The sequence below is a fragment of the Cibotium barometz genome, chromosome 57 (genome assembly GCF_041138505.1).
Source record: "Cibotium barometz isolate CiBa-2024 chromosome 57, ASM4113850v1, whole genome shotgun sequence".
Classification (NCBI taxonomy): domain Eukaryota; kingdom Viridiplantae; phylum Streptophyta; class Polypodiopsida; order Cyatheales; family Cibotiaceae; genus Cibotium; species Cibotium barometz.
This window is the reverse complement of record NC_141102.1, coordinates 34,622,879-34,628,225: the sequence shown is the minus strand read 5'-3', so window position 1 is coordinate 34,628,225 and position 5,347 is coordinate 34,622,879.

The following is a 5,347-nucleotide window of genomic DNA, read 5'->3' as shown; positions in this document are numbered from 1 at the left end:
ACCATCTTAGATCTCTTGGGTCCTCCTTAAAGATTATTTGCTCACAATTCTCTAGTAGTACAAATGTGTCTTTTTGGTCTGTCCATATCTTTGTGGAGTCCACTTGAACTAATATGGATTTTTCTCTTCGTACGGTTGCATGTGCTCCTATTGTGACTACCTTGAACCACTTAACATCAAAGATAAACATATGAAACTTTCTAAAGCCAACCTTGATGATATCTTGGATGTTTCCAAAGGGTAATCAAGCATGTTCACATCCGTATTTGAATCACTTGCACTAGTCTTGCTTTCCTGTGAAACTTGCTTTAACACCACAATCGAATGTTGTTCTCTTCTTATCGATCCTCTCTACTCAAAAATGGTGTCCATGTGACCACAATGCTGTAAATTTTTTATACTAAAAGAAAATAACACATCATTAGATTATGGAGAAGTTGTAAACAATATTTGGAAAACATGTGAATATATCGAGGCTTAAAATGAATGAAATCACCTACACGGTAGTCACAACTGTGTGCAAGCTCCTCTTCCTCATCACGTAATAACTTCATCATGAAGGTTTTCTTCTTGTGTAAGGTTTGTTGGAGGCATCTACTTGATGGAAAGTTTGGAAGTATAGCAAGCGATGCCATAGTCCGGACTCCTTCAAAAAGCTTGATGAGCTCGATTCCTTTTGTTCTTGGCCTCTTCATACCGCTCGATCCACTTTTGCATACTCTTTGAGTTTAAGATGAAAAATTTATTGATCTTATCTTGTAAGGCCACATCCATGCTTCTCTCAATCCCTTGTCCTTGTGGTTGTTCTCCAACTACCCTATCATCCTCTTCCGTTGACCACAATTTAGGCATCTATAACGCTTCTTTTTCTGCAAAAAATGGAGATCTTGTCTTCCACAGATGCAATGGCTCTAATTCCTCTTAACCCCAGGGATTTTCAAGGGTGCTCTACAAACTGGTGAAGTCAGAATTTGATTTAATCAAGTCTACAGTGAGATCCAAGCTCTTCATCAAATTTGCAAGTGACTTTGGTAAAACAGAGATTAAGCATTCAATGTTTGGTCAAATCTTGTCTTCCTTAGCTTAATCCTCTACTACTATACTAATTGCTATTGATGGCCTTGAAAGGATTTGAGCTCATTTGGACTCTAAGGCCTCAGATCTGGGCTCCCCGCATACTCTGTTTTTTGCACACAAAATAGAGGATTAATTTGCTAATCAGTGAGTGGAGGGGTAGCAGCAGCATGGACCCACTTGCAAAGTTTCACTTGGATCGGACACCGTATGATGATAATGCCCCACTCATACCCGTTTCTTTTTTTGCATAGGGGACCCCTTGGGCACTATGTAAAAAATCGTGTGTTGCAACACACTGTCTCACCCATCCAACATCCGATGGTGGGTGAAACTTTGCGAGTGGAGGGGTAGAAGCCGCATGGACCCACTTGAAAATTTTCACCTGCATCGAACGCCGTATGATATTGATGCCCCACCCAAACCCACTAGTTTTTACATAGGGGACCCCTTGGGCACTATGCAAAAAATAGCGGGTGACAACACACTGTCCCACACATCCCCGGTGTCCGATGGTGGGTAAACTTTGTGAGTGGAGGGGTAGCAGTCCCATGGATGCACTCGCAAAGTTTCACCTAAATCATCGGATGTCGTATGATAATGATGCCCCACCCAGACCCGTTATTTTTGCATAAGGGACCCCTTGGACACTATGCAAAAAATAGTAATGCAAATACATGGTCCCATCCATCTCGCGTTCGATGGTGGTAAAACTTTGTGAGTGGAGGAGTGGAAGTCCCATGGAGCCACTTGCAAAGTTTCACCTGCATCGGACGTCATACGAGTGCGATGCCCCCTCAAAACCATCTATTTTTTGCATAGGGGACCCCTTAGGCACTATGCAAAAATAGTGGGTGGCAACACATGGTGCCACCCACCTGATAGTGGTGAACTTTGCGAGTGGAGGGGTGGCAGCCCCATGGAACCACCATAGGCAAAGTTTTATCCACATGAGACGCAACGTGATGCCCCACCCAAACCAGCTATTTTTTGCGTAGGGGACCCGTTGGACACTATGCAAAAAATAGAGGGTGGCAGCACACTGTCCAATCCATCTGGCATCTGATAGTCATGAAACTTTGCGAGTGGGGGGGTAGCAGCCCCATGGACCTGCTCGAAAAGTCTCACCTGCATATTGGACACCGTATGATACTGATGCGCCACCCAAACCTGTTATTTTTTGCATAGGGGACCCTATAGGCACTATGCAAAAAATAGTGGGTGGCAACACACCATCCCACCCATCTGGTGTCCCCGATGGTAGTAAAACTTTGTGAGTGGAGGGGTAGTAGCTGCATGGATTCACTTGCAAAGTTTCACTCAGATCAGACACCACATGATTATAATGCCCCATCCAAACCCGTTATTTTTTGCATAGGGGACCCCTTGGGCACTATGAAAAAAATAGTGTGTGTGTGGCAACACACCATCCCACCCATCCGTCGATGGTGGGTGAAACTCTGAGAGTATACGGATAGCAGTCCCATGGACCCACTTGTAAAGTTTCACCCTAATCGGATGCCACGTGATGATCTCGGGGGGGGGGTCACTCGTATAAATATGTAAGTATCACGTGGGTTCAACAGAAGGACATTTTAAATATTTAAAACTTACAGAAATATATTTACAGAGGGGATTTATTTATTGAATTTTAAAAAAAATTACAGATTTGAATAGAAAAGGATACATTATATTCACTAAAAAATTCACAGATAAGGGACTTTTTAAATAGGCCTTGAACGCACGTGATATAGAGGATTTACATATAGTGACCCCCCCGAGGTGATGATGAACCTGTTATTTTCTACATAGGGGACCCCTTGGGCACTATGCTAAAAATAACGGGTTGCCAGACCATCCCACCCATCTGACGTCCGATGGTGGTGAAACTTTGTGAGTGTAGGTATAACAGCCCCATGGACATGGACCCACTCGCAAGGTTTAACATGCATCAGACATGTCGTACGATAATGATGCGCCATCCAAACCTGTTATTTTTTGCATAGGGGACTCCTTGGGCACTATGCAGAAAATAGCGGGCAGCAACACATCCTCCCACCGATCCGACATGTGATGGTGGTGAAACTTTGTGAGAGGAGGGGTAGGAGTCCCATGGAACCAGTGAAAAAGTTTCACCTGCATTGGATGTAGTATGATAATGATGCCCCACCCAAACCCGTTATTTTTTACATAGGGAACTCGTTGGACACTATGCAAAAAATAGTGGGTGGCAACACACTGTTCTATCCATCCAGCATCCGATAGTCATGAAACTTTGCGAGTGAAAGGGTAGGAGACCCATGTACCCACTTACAAAGTTTCACCCACATTGGACGTTGTATAATACTGATGCCCCACCCAAACCCATTATTTTTTGCATAGGCAATGCAAAAAATAGTGGGTGGCAACACACTAGCCCACCCATCTAGCATCTGATCGTGGGTGAGACGTTACGAGCGAAGGGTTAGTAACTGCATGGACCCAGTTGCAAAGTTTCACCCGGATCGGACATCGTATGTTAATGATTCCCCACCCAAACCTATTATTTTTTGCATAGGGGACCCCTTGGGCAATATGCAAAAATAGTGTGTGGTAACACACCGTCCCGCCCATCCTGCATCTGATGGTTGTGAAACTTTGCGAGTGGCGGGCTGACATCCTCATGGACCACTTGCAAAGTTACAGCTACATCGGACGTCGTATGAGCATGATGCCCCACCCAAACCAGCTATTTTTTGTATAGGGGACCCCTTGGGCACTATTCAAAAGATAGCGGATGGCAACACATCGTCCCGCCCACCGGGAGTAAACTTTGTGAGTGGAGGGGTAGCAGGCCCATATATCCACTTGCAAAGTTTCACCCTCATCAGATGCCGTACAATTATGATACCCCACCCAAACCCGCATAGGGGACGGCTTGGACACGATGCACAAAATAGCGGGTAACAACACACCGTCCCTCTCCCATCTAGCGTCCAATGGTGGTGAAACTTTGCAAGTGGAGAAATGGAGGCCCCATGGACCCACTCACAAAGTTTCCTCTACATCGAACACCTTACGGGCGGGATGCCCCACCCAAACCCGCTATTTTTTGAATAGGGGAGCCCTTGGGTACTATGAAAAAAATAGCGGGTGGAAACACACCATCCCGCCAAATCGAGCGTATAATGATGGTAAAACTTTTCAAGTGGAGAGATACTAGTCCCATGGACCCACTCAAAAATTTTCACTCGCCCCATCAAATGACGTAGAAGTGCGATGCCCGACCCAAACCTTCTATTTTTTGCATGGGGCATCCCTTGGGCACTATTCAAAAAATAGTGGGTCGCAACACACCGTCCCACCCATCGAGCATCCAATGGTGGTGAAACTCTCATGGGACACCGTATAAAACTAGCGGGCACCCGAAAGGAATTTGAATGGTCATCGAAATTTTTTGACCGTTTGTATTCTAAATGTGTTCGGGGTAAATTATTTTTTTAAAAAAATCTTGAAAATTAGACAAAAGTTATTTTAAATTTCTAAAAAATGTGGGGTTGGTGTTTGGCATGTGGTGTGTCCATTTGGGCACCCGTGACCATTCAAATTCCTTTAGGGCGCCCGCTCTCATACCATGACCATTTGGGTTTTAACCGTCATGGACCCACTTGCAAAAAATAGCGGGTGGCAACACGCCGTCCAATCCATCTGGCATCCAATAGTTGTGAAACTTTGCGAGTGGAGGGGTAGGAGCCCCATGGAACCACTCATAAAGCTTCACCCACATATCGGCACCGTATGATACTGATGCCCCACCCAAACTCATTATTTTTTTGCATAAGGGACCCTTTAGGCACTATGCAAAAATAGTGGGTGGCAACACACCATCTTGCATCCGATCATGGTGAAACTTTGTGAGTGGAGGGGTAGTTTCTGCATGGATCCACGTGGAAAGTTTCACCCAAATTGGACGTCGTATGATAATGATTCCCTACCTTAACCCGTTTTTTTTTGCATAGGAGACCCCTTGGGCACTATGCAAAAATAGTGTGGTAACACACCGTCCCACCCACCCCGATGGTTGTGAAACTTTTTACATGGAGGGGTGAAAGCCCCATCGATCCACTCGCAAAGTTACAATCGCATCAGACGCCGTACGAGCTTGATGGCCCACCCAAACCAACTATTTTTTGCATACGAGACCCCTTGGGCATTGTGCAAAAAATAGCAGGGCAACACATCGTCCTGTCCATCTAGAGTTCAATGCTGGTTAGACTTTGTGAGTGGAGGGGTA